This window comes from Ptychodera flava, chromosome 12, assembly GCF_041260155.1.
Source record: "Ptychodera flava strain L36383 chromosome 12, AS_Pfla_20210202, whole genome shotgun sequence".
In the NCBI taxonomy this organism is placed as follows: Eukaryota; Metazoa; Hemichordata; class Enteropneusta; family Ptychoderidae; genus Ptychodera; species Ptychodera flava.
Window position 1 is genome coordinate 35,287,854 of NC_091939.1, and position 15,577 is coordinate 35,303,430.

At 35.3% G+C, this 15,577-nt stretch overlaps 1 protein-coding gene and 1 long non-coding RNA gene across 2 annotated transcripts in view; both read right to left on the bottom strand.

Annotated features, from left to right (window-relative positions):
• Positions 1-3,059: 3,059 nt before the first annotated feature.
• LOC139145743 (uncharacterized) lies at positions 3,060-8,932 on the bottom strand. The gene is made up of 5 exons (XR_011555003.1): positions 8,771-8,932; positions 6,037-6,864; positions 5,519-5,786; positions 4,823-4,890; positions 3,060-4,435 (listed from the first exon to the last, which is right to left on the bottom strand). It is a non-coding gene; the product is annotated as an uncharacterized lncRNA (long non-coding RNA).
• Positions 8,933-11,722: 2,790 nt separating this feature from the next.
• The window catches only part of LOC139145746 (uncharacterized), a 37,390-nt gene continuing 33,535 nt past the window's right edge, over positions 11,723-15,577 (bottom strand). Inside the window, exon 6 of the mRNA XM_070717059.1 lies at positions 11,723-14,110. The gene's annotated coding sequence lies outside the window, so the exon portion shown is untranslated. The remainder of the gene's footprint in view (positions 14,111-15,577) is intronic.

Consider the following 15,577-nt stretch of genomic DNA (forward strand, 5'->3'; position numbering starts at 1 on the left):
GTTATGCCTTCGTACATAAAAAATCGTAACAAAATGGCCGCACGGCAGCCATATTGGATCGTATCACAAAAGCAATTGACGTGCATATCTATGACATTGGTCAATGTCCTTGTACCAACTTTGAATGAAATCGGTTGAAACATGTCTGAGTTAGGTCTCTGTACATGAAAAAATCGTAATAAAATGGCCGCCTGGCAGCCATATTGGATCGTATCAGAAAACAAATCAACGTGCATATGTATGACATAGGTCGATGTCCTTGTACCAACTTTGTATAAAATCAGTTGAGATATGATCGAGTTACGGCTTTGTACATGACAAAATCGTAACAAAATAGCCGCACGGCAGCCATATTGGATAGTATCACAAAACAAATTGACGTGCATATCTATGACATTGGTCAATGTCCTTGTACCAACTTTGAATAAAATGGGTTGAAACATGTCTGAGTTTAATGGCTCCGTACATGAAAAAATCGTAATAAAATGGCCCCTAGCGGCCATATTGGATCGTATCACGAAACAAATCAACGTGCATATGTATGACATAGGTCAATGTCCTTGTACCAACTTTGAATAAAATCAGTTGAAACATTTCTGAGTTATGGCTCTGTACATGAAAAAATCGTAATAAAATGGCCGCCTGGCGGCCATATTGGATCGTATCACAAATCAAATCGATGTGCATATGTATGACATATGAAGTAATCCTTGTACCAAGTTTGAATGAAATCGCTCCAGGCATCTCTGAGATATCTGCGTGAACGGACGGACGGACGGACGGACGCACACACGCACGCACGTACGCACGGACGCACGCACACACACACGGACATGACCAAACCAATAAGTCTCCCCGGACGGTGTCCGTGGGGACTAAAAAGCTAAAATAAAGTTAATGAAGAATACTCTTACAATGTTTCCAGAAACTGGACTGAAAATAAGAGTCGGCATTAACACAGCTGCGAATAACAGGATTTTCGCTTTTCCACAACCGTTCACAAAATGCAAACAACAATTTACGGTGAAGCGAGGTAAAATTCAGAATATTTCTACTAACAAAATTTAAACTTATACTTGTATCACGCTTCAGATTTAATATTAATCTCAATGCATTACTGTACGCTACTTTCAGTGAAGACATTTGTTTGACACTGTAGTTACACCAGACATTAAGACAATAAACGCTATATAAAAAACTCTTGTAAAGAGTACACTTCACTTTATGTGAGCAATTGCCAAAAATACGTAAAATAAAATTAGCTCTAGCATAAAAACAACGCAGCTGCCGTTGCACATCAGCATCATCTGTACCGGAAGAAGACATAATATAGCCAAGATACTTTTTTGTACACAAATGTTTTATACAATGCACTTGCTGCATGTAAAATCATCTGACCTTCATGAGACCTAAGGTCAGTGTCTAGTGATATACAATTGACATGTAATACTTTGCTGAAATCCACATTCCAAATGGATAAATATGTCAGCATACAACCAGTGTTTATATAGCTATACTGGTGACACAGAACCACACAGTTTATATGTATCATGAAATTCATGGTAGTTGCTCATCATGATTCTTCCATGGTGAAAAAATGTTGGTTACAAACGATGAAATCCCGTGCATAAAATAGCACCAAACACACATTGTTGATCAGCATGTAGTATAAGGAGGACATTGGACTATTCTATTATGTGGAGCAGGTGCCACAGAAGGGGACCAATGGAAGGTTACAGAATATTAAAAGCACAAGTAAAAGCACAAGTAACACTATAGAATATAGACAGCTGTAAAAAGCTACATGTTCACTCCACACTTTCACTACAAAAGTTATCATTTACATTGGTTTGGACATATATGTGAAACAAGTTGCACACTCTTCAAGATGGCCTGTAATGTGGACTTAGTTTTCAATTTTTGAAAATCTTTCTTCACAAGTTTGATAAAGATCTCTGTGATGCTTCTAAAATTACTAAGGTTAGTTTGGAATGTTCTTGAACATTAAATTTCAGTAAGCAACACATACAGTGTACGTTTGAGCTGAATTAATATATTTCCTTTTGTGACAGTAATGACTTTACAAAGGAATGGTATCACTGTAGATTTTATTTATTATATATTATTTATTTCAGTGCATTTAAGGCCCCCGTATTGACATTATTTTAATATTTTTCTCTGAAGGTAACTACGATTCTTTACCAATCAACCCTCAAAGTACTTCGAATCTACTGGATGTGTCTGCAGCTGACGTTGTTGAGTAGGCATGCTTGTACCTTCATTTCATTTTACTGAAAACTGTAAATAAATGCTTGGTCATTTTCCTAAATCCTTTCACAGAGTTCAGGCAAAGAATTCAGAGTAAGCCAGATTGTGTCATTTTCTTTTGTAAATTTGACGTAGAATTAAAACGTGTACATGCACAGAATTATATTGAAAGTTAGGAACAGATTCATAGCATTTTTACCGCTTGCTACAATGTTTTAGAGAAAGAATTTATAGTCGTCAGCTTTTGACTACATACCTGTCAATTTTTTTTATTTTAGATTTTTACAGATATAAATGATCTTATATGTAGCAGAGGGAATGGAATGTATACCCTGGAAAGGGATTTCAGCCAATCCCAGTGGAAGTGACAATTAACACAGGTGAGATTGTTTTTAAAAATTTAAAAATTTGTTTTTAAAATTATATTGTTCGATTTTTGTATATGTTACCTTTTCATGAATTTCCACACTAAAATGTCCATTAGATGCACACTTTTTTATACTGGTGAACAACTGAATGTTCCACTCAAGAAACCCTTAAATATAACAGTGGACATTAAATGGTATCCATTGATGTATTGCTGAATTGAAATATTTTACAGAAATGTTGTTTTATTTGTTTATTACAGATACTTTAAGTTGCCCAGATGAAAGAAGCAACACAGCTCTCATGATCAATGAGACTTCTCTGTCTCCCATCAATAATGAAGATCTTGGTAAGTTACACTCAAACAAAACAAAGTGAAAGTCTGAGAATTATGTATAGATGGTATCACATACTTTGGACTGGTTGCTGTGTGGTTCTGTGTCACCAGTATAGCTAAACACTGGTTGTATAACTGACATATTTACCCATTTGGAATGTGGATTTCAGCAAATTATTACATGTCTATACTGCAAGCTGTGAAATCATGATTTTACCATAAAACATATCTTTTTCATTCTCTATCTTTCAACAGCCACTCTAAATATCCAGAGCACGCCCTACACATCTGAAGTAGCGCCAGTCTTACTGTCGGTTTCTTCACTACAGCCAGAAGATGACAAAGAAAATCAGCCACCAGTGAAACGTAAGCGATGTTCAAGGACAACTAGCAAACTACAGAAAAATGGTAAGTTGGTATGTTGCATCACACATTCCAACATGGATGTGTAACATGAGTGGTTGTTTTATGACCACATGTCACCATAGTCTAAAAAGTGAAGATCTTGACAACTTGAATTTCTTCGATCATGGAGTTTTCGATGAAAAATAGTGAGGCCAATTAAAACTTGTACTTCATTTATGCCACAGTGTACACCATCTTTAAAGCAAATACATCAAATCTAAAATCTGCGTAAACATTCCTTATTGTTTAAAGCTTTACATCTTGTTACCACATTCACTTAATATACCTTGCTTTCTTCCAGAATCTAGACGTTCTCAACAGCCAAAGAAGAAAGATACAAGGTTTGCTGACTTCCATTGAATGCATTGAAAAAGGAATTACATGATTTACATGATGAACAACAAGTCATCTTCATTATTGACAATTTCTCTAGCGATTTTTCTTCTTAATGTACTTTTTCTCTTGACAATCAAATTTCCTGTACATCTATAGATCAAAATACAATAAATTGGTGCATTTCATTTTATTGTCTTCAGTATTGCAAAGTCGTGTGTTACACAGTTTGCATTTGAACTATACACACACTGATACAAATTTTCAGCTCGCTTTTAAATAACCCACTTTTGTTTTCCTATAATATCATCCCCTCCAAATGAGTGCCAAATATGGTTGAATGTGCTTCTCGAACAATTCTTTTTTGGTCCACTACTTGACGGAAATCTTTTGAAAGCTCATGGAATAAGTAAACTTTTGTAAACTCTTAGTTTTGTGAAAATAATAATTTTGAAATATGACTCACATAACTTCCATATCCTTCATGTTAAATAACTACAGAGCACAATTTTCACTCTTCATGTTCATTACTGCTAGGAACAATGACATGTGAACTATGAAATTATCTGGTAACATATATGAGACGGGCTTAAGTCCTTGTCAATGAGACTTAATTGGGCTTTAATCCTTGTCAATTCAGCATTGCTCTGTTCACAGGCTTGTGAGATGAGTTTCCTGATTAATCCGTTGTGTCTGAAGGAATCCATATTGTAACCAATAGAGCACCTGTTATAAAAGAAACGATCAGTGAAATACATTCTGTTGCAAGATGTGAAAGCAATGTAAAATTATCCTCTCGAAAGCCACTAAGTTTAAAATTATCATCATCTAATTCATTGGCAGTCGAGATGAACCAGGCCTTCCTTTCTTAAAAACCACTCATTTGATCACTTTGATGTTTTGCCCGCTTGCTCTTTCAGTTAATATCAAGTCAGAGTGTTAAGTTTGTGGTGGTACATGTGTTTTAGTATTTAAAAAAGACATTTTTCTCACTTACTGATCAACTTTGGTGTAGGTTTGTTAAAACAATAATTGGTGTGCACACACATGTTCTTGCAACCTAGGATAGTTTGCTCTTGTTTATGTGGCACCCTTAATTATGGATAAACTTACCCTGTGTGGTTCTTCCAATGCTAAGTCTATCAATAAGGAACTATGTGCCTTTGAAGCAGTCAGGTTCACTGCAATAAACAAAGAAATACTTTAAATGACAGAAAGAAAACTTCTATGGCAGATTGCCAAAAAGTTACATTCATGTTAACATACAAAGCTTTCTCAAGCAATGTCTAGAACTTGCACACGTTTATAAAGTGACCTGATAGATACCTTAATCACTTACCCTTTGAACCCATTAAATTCTAAGGAGTGAATCAATTACATCATCTACTGTTTCAAGTAATGTAAGCAAACTTTCCCAGTGAAACCATGCAGGTCACATATGTCAGCTTTTTTATCATGAACTTGGTGTTATGGCATTTGAAGTTTGCATTTCAAAGTCTTATGTCATCGCAGTATGATTAGCAACCATGAAGAACACCACAGTACTGATTGACGTTTTGTCAATCGAAAGATCAATAGATATATTCATCAATACAAAATTCATTCGTGGACTTTTGAGTGATTTGCCATAGATGAACAAAATCAAAGTATTGTTTTGTATGTTCCTGCTCTGTAATAATGGAAAGTATTTTGAGTAAAGGCCATAGTCTTGAACACATATGTTGGTAATGACAACAAACATTTCTTGTACGTGAAAAATAATAGCACAGATTTAATGGCAGTGCATTAAAAATTACATCTAAAACTTACCGATTTAGACATTACTGATGTAATTTATTACAGTTATCATATATAATTATCTGTGGTGGCCTGGCGAACCTTGTCATTATGATATTGACAGGTACTTCAGGAAACTCAAATCGCTTCATAAGTTGAAAGCCATAGCACACCTTGTGAGGACAACTCACAGTAAATACTCCTGGTGACAATGTTGATTCTGTGACCACCAGGAAATTTCGTACAGCTACCACTTTCAGTCAGACAATTGGTCCTTTCGTCCTGCTGGTACCTTCCTTTACTGTGGATAAATGAAAAAACAAAGTTTATAGTGATTACAAAATATCGCCCTACTAAATTCAGTGATTGACCTGAAATAGGAATGCACTCGCTTAAATCAATTCCGTATGTCAACTATGATGAACAATTTCTACCTTCCTTATTTCCATATTTCACTTTGTAGGTTATATCTTATATCTCTCCTCTTTTTTGGTATTTCTTTGTTTTGTGTTGGTTTCCTTTGTCCAATGTCAAAAAGCTGTACTACTTACCATCTGATTTCTGGAAGTGATGGAAAATAGGACAAGGTATCTTCCGTTGAAACTGGAGGATATTGGCTTTGTGGTTCTGATGTGTTCCACTGTTTGCTTCTGGTCAAGATATCGAGCAGTAGCTGTCTTGTTTCAATTGGTATTTGCTGGTACCTTGATACTTCTACTAAGAAATTGAATACAAATGGCACATCTTCTTGGAGGATCTTTGGTTTTGCTGTATTGTTTGACCTCAATATATCAAGTACTAGAATCACTTCCTTTATGATGTGTCTGGCTGTTGAATTCTGAGGCATCTGAATGAGTGCACAAGTTGGAGAATTCTTTTCAAGGTCTGATAGATGTGAAGAGTATTGCGGAGGACTGAACAACTGTTCCATGGGCTGATATCAGTAGCAAAAACTTGATTAGTGACTGTAAGTGTTTATAGGGCTTTAAGAATTTGAGCATATGTGTAAAGTCTTCGGACAGAGGATTGGCAGCAGAATGGCTTGCATATTGAAGAAGCATCTTTCTTCCCTTTGCAATGGGTATGTGTACCCGGTCTTCATACTTGGTGCCAGCAATAGCAGGGAATATATGTACACTTCACTGGAAGTTGCGGTTTCTTCAGAAACAAACTGCTTTTAAGAGAACCCTGTTAACCCCAAGGCTGCAGGTACAATCGCTGACGATGATGAATGGTGTTTCTCTGCACTTTAGACAGGTAATAGCGTTCTTACAGTTTATGTCCAGGAGAGTCTGATGTACCCATTCCAGGCTAATTGTAACTATAATTGGCAGATGGATGTTGGCAGATAACATGGATAATGTCTTCTTGAATATGCTCTAAAAGAAAGAAAGAAAGAGAGAAAAAAATAACCATCAACGACACTTTGTTCATATTAATTGGCAGGCCAAAGTGTGTGCATATTTTATAGCCTCTATAGACCGTAGCGAGTAATACATAGGACACATTTTGAACACATATATCACACATTTGCTGGAATGACATTCAGGCAAATTATAGACATTTCTATTGGGAAAAAACTGTGCACCACTTCATGCAGACTTATTTCTGTATCATATAAAGCTGAGTTCATGCAGTCTCTTCATAGTTCTGGGGCTAAAAGAGTTGCAAAGTGTTTTAATAACACCCATAGATATCTCGATGGTCTGATTAGTTTGAACAATGCTGGTATTTCTAATTACCTCCATCACATCTCCTCAGATGAATTAAAGAGAAACAACAAAAAGTGTTAAAAATAGAATCATTGACACTTTGCTCACATTTGTTTAGATTTGGCAGGCCCGAAAGTGTACGTGTGTATGTGTGTGTATATATTCCTGGCTTTGACTCACATATGTTAATATTGCAACTGAATAACTGTACAACTACTTTGTCACTTTAGTTCAGTCGTGACGGGTGTATTGCATGGAATTAATGTAAACAATATTTGGCCATTAATTAAGTAGTTACATTTAAGAAAACGACTTATTATGGCTCTTGGGTCTCTGCTTGTGTTTCTATACAAATCATCCAGAGTACAAATTCAGACTTGCAGTTATTGAGATTTTAAGGTAGCATGCACCTCAAAAGTGAAAGACTTAAACTTTTGCTAAAACTTTCCTTAAAGGATCTTTCAGCCATTCTCTTTCAAAATCAAGAATAAAAATCGGGGGTCACCGTGCAAATTTTGGTACTAGAGAAACAAATCACCCAAGATTTACCGATATTTAAAATTCAAAATGGCCGCCATCCCTGTGTTAACTCTATGGACAAAAATACAATTTTCAAATTTCGAAAAATTAAGCCGGTGAAAAGTTTCCTTACCCTAAATGGTTTAAAATGAACCCCCATAAGTGGTATGTCAGAAAAGAATTGTAAAAGTTTGAGAGACCGAATATCTGTCCCCGAGGTGCGTTCTACCTTAACAAAGTATAAACTTACATGTATGCTGCTCATTATTTTTTATTTAGCATACTTTTGGTAAATGACAACTTCATCAAAACAAATTCCATTTACAGTTGAGAAAGCATGTATACACCAATGTGAAATGTGTAGAGGCCTTCAGTTTTTGTAATGGAGTCTGGACTCAGGAGATATTTCACATTTTGTTTTTGACCAGAAACATCAAAATTTGTCCGAAAAATACGATACTGCAGATTTTGTTACGATTTGAACAAACTGGCATAGATCATCCCTAAGAACCTTCACATCAAATTTCTAAGAAATCAGACAAGCGATTTCAGAGAAAATTATTATTGCTTGAAACTTGGGAAAAAGTGCCTAAAAATACAAATATGAAAATTTCATCCCTATTTGAAGATTAGTGATAACGGTTGCCCAAGAAACATTCACACAAAGTTTCAAATGTGAGCTAAAAAGTTGATTTGTTATAAAAAACACTCCTTTAACTGTTACAGCACTTTGGTCTTCTTTGATTCAGAATCAGGTATTTAAGTTTTCATTTCCATAGCAGTACTGAGCTAGCAAAAAGACAAAAACATTCTGGGACATAAGGTCTTGTTGGATTACGAAAATTGCCAACTGTCCATGAGAAAATCTGATCTTGCCTTGTTTTCACCTTTATGAGATTTTTTTCATATGGATACGCATTTGAGGTTCTTGCATACATACTTGTCTCTTTCGTGAGTTATGTTAACGACTTACCATTGATTTCCCTCCTGATTAAGCTTTGGAGACTTTTTGGAATCAAAAACGAAAACTCCTATAAAAAGGGAATGAACATACCCATGAAATGATGCCAGAGGGTTTCTTCCTTCACACATCAGATGGAGGTAGGTTTGCAGGAGGCTGTAGTGCACCATATCTTTATTGTTGAGATTAAATATCAGATCCTCTTGACCATCATAATACAACTTGCAATTACCGGTACAGGGTCCAATGCTTGGTCTGTAATAGACTGAAAGTTGAAAACAATTCTATAAATTCAACATTCAAAAATAGTATCTTATAAAAATGTAACTAACTCCCACTGGCATATGCAGAAAATATGCCTTCCCACTGAATTAAGATGCCCATTCAGCCCACTCTCTGCTCACCACAAGTTCATGACAAGCTCCCCACTGCCGTCTCCCTACCAACGTGATTCCCCATTGCCCTCAAAATGTACATTTTTCCCACTAGCACTACATTTATGATCAACTTCTAAAACAATCAGAATACAAAAACATGATGTTATATCATCGGTCATAGAAAGGATAAAGGTCCAAAAACTCCTTGGAGTTATGATAAATGATACACTGTCTTGGTCTGATCACATTATTACATTTACAACAAAGCTTCAAAACGTCTGTATTTTCTCAACCTCCTTAAAAGATCAGGGTTGAGCACAAAGCATTTACAAACATACTACATGTCAATCATAAGACCCGTGGTCGAGTATGCATGTCCCTTATGGCATAATGGCCTCACATCAGACCAAACCACCCTTCTTGAATCAGTTCAAAAGAGAGCATTTCGAATCATATATCCAGGGAAGTCATACCAAGAATCTATTACAACTAAATGCAACACATTGCATCAGAGAAGAGAGAAGTTATGTCGTTCTTTCTTTCATAAAATTTGTATTGATACTGACAAGTTGAACAACTTAATCAACCCAGTCTCTACCAGAAAGACTCGTCACTCCAAACAATATGCTACTCCTAGGTGTCGTACACAAAGGTTTAAGAATAGTTTTATCCCCTACGCTCTTTACAATTATCAAAGATAGCTAGCTTTCCTTTATGTATGTGCTTTTAGAACCACTTTTTATGATGTTTATGACTTTTAACAAAGCAATTTTAATATGCACCTTTTAATCGGTGTAATTTTTTAATTGTAAGAATTCAACCTGTCTATCCTTCTATGGATCTGGTTGCAAAAGCGTTTAATAATAAAATAATAATATAAGATCATGGGATTTCTTTCACAATGGAGTCTTCAGACCAAACATGATGTCTTGAGATGAAGTGCTTGGTACATTTTGTTTACGAATGGCGCTACGGCACTTGTATGGCTACACCAATTGGAACCCCTCAGGAACTTACTTTTACTTTATAAGATACCAGTACATGGACCACATGGGTAAACTGCTGTAACTATAGCGTTGATCATGAGTTCAGATTTGTTACTAAATATAGCTGCATGCACACAACTTCAGACAATGCTGTCTATAATTCAGATAAATTTTGTTCTTGTATAAACAGCTGTTGTTGTAGATTGTAGTCTGAGCCATAAGTTCATTCAAATTAGTCTGACTTTTAGTACCCATTGTAACACTGGCAGGTTTTATTGTCATTGTTCTTGCCGAAAATGCGGAAAATTATTTATTTATGCATATTACTGAGACAAAATGATGTTATTTGCGATCAGAACTATTCAAAATCTTGGTACTGTTTTCTAATACTAAAATCACTGATATATATGTGAAAGGTGAAAAGACCTGTGAAAATCACCTGCAGCATAATTTTCTAATGAAGTATGCACTGAAAATTCACACCAAACACAACATTTCTCATCAAATTTTTATTAATTGCACAGCCGTTTACATCCAGACATTTTTAGGGCAATGTTTTTCATCAAAAATGACATTAAAGACTGGAGTAATTGGGACTGCACTCAGAGGTCGTAAGAGACCCGTACAACAAGGTACATTGGCAATAAATGAAAGTTCAACATGTTTGACGTATATAAAATTACCGTATTATTCTATATAGTTTCAAGCATTCATTGTAAAACTTTCACATAATTTGACCTAACCAGAGTTATATTCTTTTGAAATGTTGAAAACAGGTGAAAAAACTAATTTGCTAGCAATAAGAAATTAAGAAAAAATCCACTGAAAACACAAAATGGAAGATATCCTTACTAATATTATCAAAATTTGCGAACCATACCTGCCTAGGTTAACTTCAAGTAAAAATACACAATCAAATTCATCTGACCTGTAGTTTCTGAAGTTTAGGCAAGAAAAGCACTCATTGTAATATGCATATGAGTCAAGGCATGCACAAAGGTACCTAATTGTCAAAATTATCAATTTTGAGTTGTTGGTAAATCATGAAAATACACTTTTGCACCTTCCATGAGATATGCTTCCTTGTAAGATTAGCGCTCCCTAACTCGATAAAAAGTACTTTAAAATTTGGCTCCCTAAGTTAATCAATCATCAATAACTTCTAATGGTTTCTTCACTCAAGGTCAAGCTATAACATATGCTAAATGGTAAGTTGAGTGACTAAATCATTTATGAATAAGAAAATCCTTGTCATGGATTTATTTCATTTATTTATTTCATGTCATGCAGTAATTAAAATGATTATTATTTTCTTATCAGGATTTCTTCATTATCATTGCTGGAGTACACGTCTACTTTTGTAAGGTCCCATACATTTCTTCCTTATAAGAACTTGTTAATTGATTCTTTAATTCATCTCATTTATGAGAGGACAGAAAGTAATTTCAAAATAAAATATATTCTATGCTTTGCCTTGTGATGATGATGCCAATAGTTTTTACTCTCAGGATGCCATTTCATTCCGATTTACACACTACAAATAGTTGCACTTCTGCTCCCGCTTTCACAGAAGTGCAACAGAAGTGAGAGCACCGCCACTGTTTCGAGTATGTCTTGTTTAAACAACAGCAAGTGTAAATGGAAACTTAAAGCCAAGTGTGTTGTTGTCCCTTGATGTTCACAGGTGCTTTTGTGACTGATTTACAATGTTTTGTGTGCTCGAGTTATGTGTTTGAAACAGATGAAATGACCTCAAATGTACATGATTGTGTAGGTGATAGATGCTGTGACTGCCTTCACAAACACCTTTCTATCTATAGAGGGCGCTGTGTAACTCCTCAATCATATCAAGATCACCGACACCTGCTCACTGTTTGTGTCTGTATTAAACTGTTGAAGGCTGTCTGAATTCCACAAGCAGTCAGTATTGAACACATGTAGTGAATTGGAAATATTAATGTTGAAAATCTGTGTTTCAGCTGAATATACTTTCATGGTCGAAAATAACATTCCCCCACATGACAGTTTAGCAGCAATACAGCTTTCAAAAAGTAACGAAAGTTTGAGGGTGTGTGCCCATGAATAATTGACAGAGACAAGTTGTACATTTAAACTGGTCTGGGACCTATATTAAACATCAAACAATGAACATAACTGTATACTTGATACTGTGAGTACATCACCTATTCAAATTTTACAACCCAGTTTATGAGTAGTCAAGTTAATTACAACATTTTCCTATGATGGATCATACCACCTGATGTTGTTGGGTGTGTATGTACAAGTGTATGCTGATAAACAGCTGATGCTCTCTAAATGTGACAGTGCTTAGTAAATACAAGGTGTTGCACATGTAAAAACATAGTATGGTACATATAAAAATGTTGTGAGGTAAATTGTCACTGTGCATACAGTTTACAAAAGTCTCAACAATACTTTGACCTGTATATCACCATTCAAGTTCAATACAATACAATAGAATAAAATAATATAGAAAAGTGATTTTACATTAAAAAATGACTGTCAATACTGTTCTATCTTGACCACACTCAGATACTTTGATAATATTTCATTTCAATTGTAATAAACACTGCTATCTAAGACTGGATAAAGTTTCATGTGATGTCCAGGTCACATCTCAAAATAATCTACTGCCTGGGACAGGTTGTATCCTTCAAATGATCTGGAATGTACAGTCTGATCTTACTGTACAAATACCGTTTCCTTTGAACACTCAAACCAGGTGGGATAAGCATATCTGGTAAATGTTGTGAATTTTAAGGCCATTGCACACTCCTCTTTCTGAGATCATACTTTTCCTCATCACTGTTTAGTTGTTCTTTTACAAACACAACACCTGGCTCTGACTTGGTAAACTTAAAAACACTAAATTTGGAAATATCTCACCCAATCATACCACTGAAATCTTGGTGCATCATCAATCTGATTAAAATCAGATGTAGAGTACGGCGACCTCTTTACTTACACAGTATTCTCTTGCTGTCGCCAGTGAGAGGCGACAGCAATAGAATACTGCGCAAGTATAGACGTCGTCGTACTCTACATCTGATTTTAATCAGATTGGGTGCATCATCTGCTGGTACTTGATATCCATCAGCAATTTTGAACTTTGCTGATTTATTTACAACTAATTCATAAATATCAGAATGCCGATATAATTTCTCTAATAAACCAAAACAAGCATCATTTACACACTTGTAACCAACTTCCATAAAGGCCAATGTGGCATTGTCATGTAGACCTACACCACATCTCAACAAAAGATAGTGTATCATTGTTTTATTTTTGTTTTGTCAAGCACAATTGTCACAAAGTAAAATAGCATCCTTCTCCCTAACACTGTATTACTCAAATAGTGGTGTAACATGGAAATTACAGTATTTGGTCCATGAGACTTTTTACTATCTATGCCAATTGTTTGACTCTCATCTAAGAGGTAATTCACCTGCTTTGATGTACCTTCGTTGTTGATACCAAATAAATGAATTTTCCTGACAGATAAGAAATAAAATGGACTGATTTAATTGATAAATGAGGGATCAAAATACTCTGAGCAAAATCAAAAGTGTAATGGACTTTGTGTAAATTGATGGAAGATGGGTCACCATTTTCACAATCATTTGCAACCTAGTTATCTAGCTCTTCCTTTGCTAGTTTTGTACAAAATAAGTAAAATTCACACTTTTGTTTTGCTGTCTCTATATCTCTTGAGAATTCAGTCACTGCTTCAACTTTTTCAACCTCAGTTCTTGCATGTGATATCTTTTGTCTGAAATTCTCACATTTTGGGCAAATATCAGTTCTCGGTGTCAGTATTTTGATGTGAGGTACACACTCTCTCCAAAGATTCTTGAATAGTGGGAGTCCAACATATGGATCACGTTTGGCTTCACACAGGTTTGCTTGTAGCTCATGTGCATGTCTTCTTTCCTTGACCTTGCAGGTATAGTATACAGGTGGGTGTGAGTCACGGCCATTTGGCACAGCTACCATTGGAATACCATTTGATTGAGCAAAGCTTTGAATAAATTGCACAGCCTTGGAAGTGTCTACAAATGAATTATAAAAAAAACACAAATTAGTTTACACATTATATGCTGATTGCATGACAAATCAGTTCAATGAACAACTCTGTAAGATGCCTGATATTTCTTTGTTACTGAAATAAAATATGGTATATTTAGGAAAATTTGATCACTAAACACATCATGACCAGCCTGGTATCACAATGCATATTGTGTACAGGTTAGTTTGCATCCAAAACACAATTCTCAAACTGAACCTAACTCAATTACTGATTGGAAATATAGTAGAATTGAAAAATTTGAAGAGTTTGTTGAAATATGAGTATATCTAGGACTACCAAGCAGATCTTGACCTGTAACAGATTGCAATATAATATATTAATAAATTTGCATTTTGTTTGGCAATATGCTAAAACTGTGAGTTGCACAAATACACAATTGTACTTTTTGAAAAAACATAGTCATAGCAACTTGGATAAACCTTATAATGGCACTGAAACAGTCTATATCAAAAAACATTAGCACTTACAGTACTTTCAATTGTAGTTCCTTGTTTTCAAATATGACATACAGATAGACTAAGTACAACAAAGTATAATGGGAAACGAAAGAAATGTCTTTACAATAAATTATTGAAAACATGAAACTGTAACTCCAAATACCCTTCAAGTGTCCTTCTGGAAGATCACAATGTTGCATTAAAATAAGCTATACCGGTATTTACCTCAAATGAAAATGCAGTTGGAGGCTATTTCCTTTTATTTCCATGTTGTCTGTCTGTCTGTCTGTCTATCTGTCTATCTATCTATCTGTCTATCTATCTGTCCAGGGGTAAAGAGTTCCAAAGACAGGAGCTGCTACAGAGAAAAAGCAGGGACCATAGGTAGTAAGATTCCATCTAGGTGTGTGCAGAAGACATTTACTTTGAAGGTAATCAGCAAAAGTTTGTATACAATGCGATGATGTACTGGAAGCCAGTGAAGTTGCATAAGTATGGGGGTAATGTGATCCGATTTCCTGATCTTTGTAACAATTCTTGCTGCTGTGTTTTGAGCATGTTGTAACTGCTGTAATTGTGTATCAGGCAAGCCATATAGTAGAGTATTGTAGTTGTCACTTTGAAGACATAACTGCATGGACAAGGGTGGCATAGGAATCTCTTGACAAGTACTTTCTGATACGACCAGTTTTGCAGAAGAGGAAGTGAATAGCACTGCAGGTGGCACCGATATGTTGTTGAAATGTATGGTTTTCATCAAATTAGGCATTTCAGGTTAATTTATAGTCTCTTCTTCCTGCATATATCTAGAATAAAAGAATTCTACAGAATGTACGAAGCAAAATGCATAAAATTGATGAATTACTTCCAGAGTTATCCCAAATTCAGTTTCTAGGGTATGGTATTAGATTTCAGACAATTAATAAAGATTAATCATATGATAAGCACTGCAAGGTATATGGCACCTTTTTCACCTGTGAAGACATCAAAGT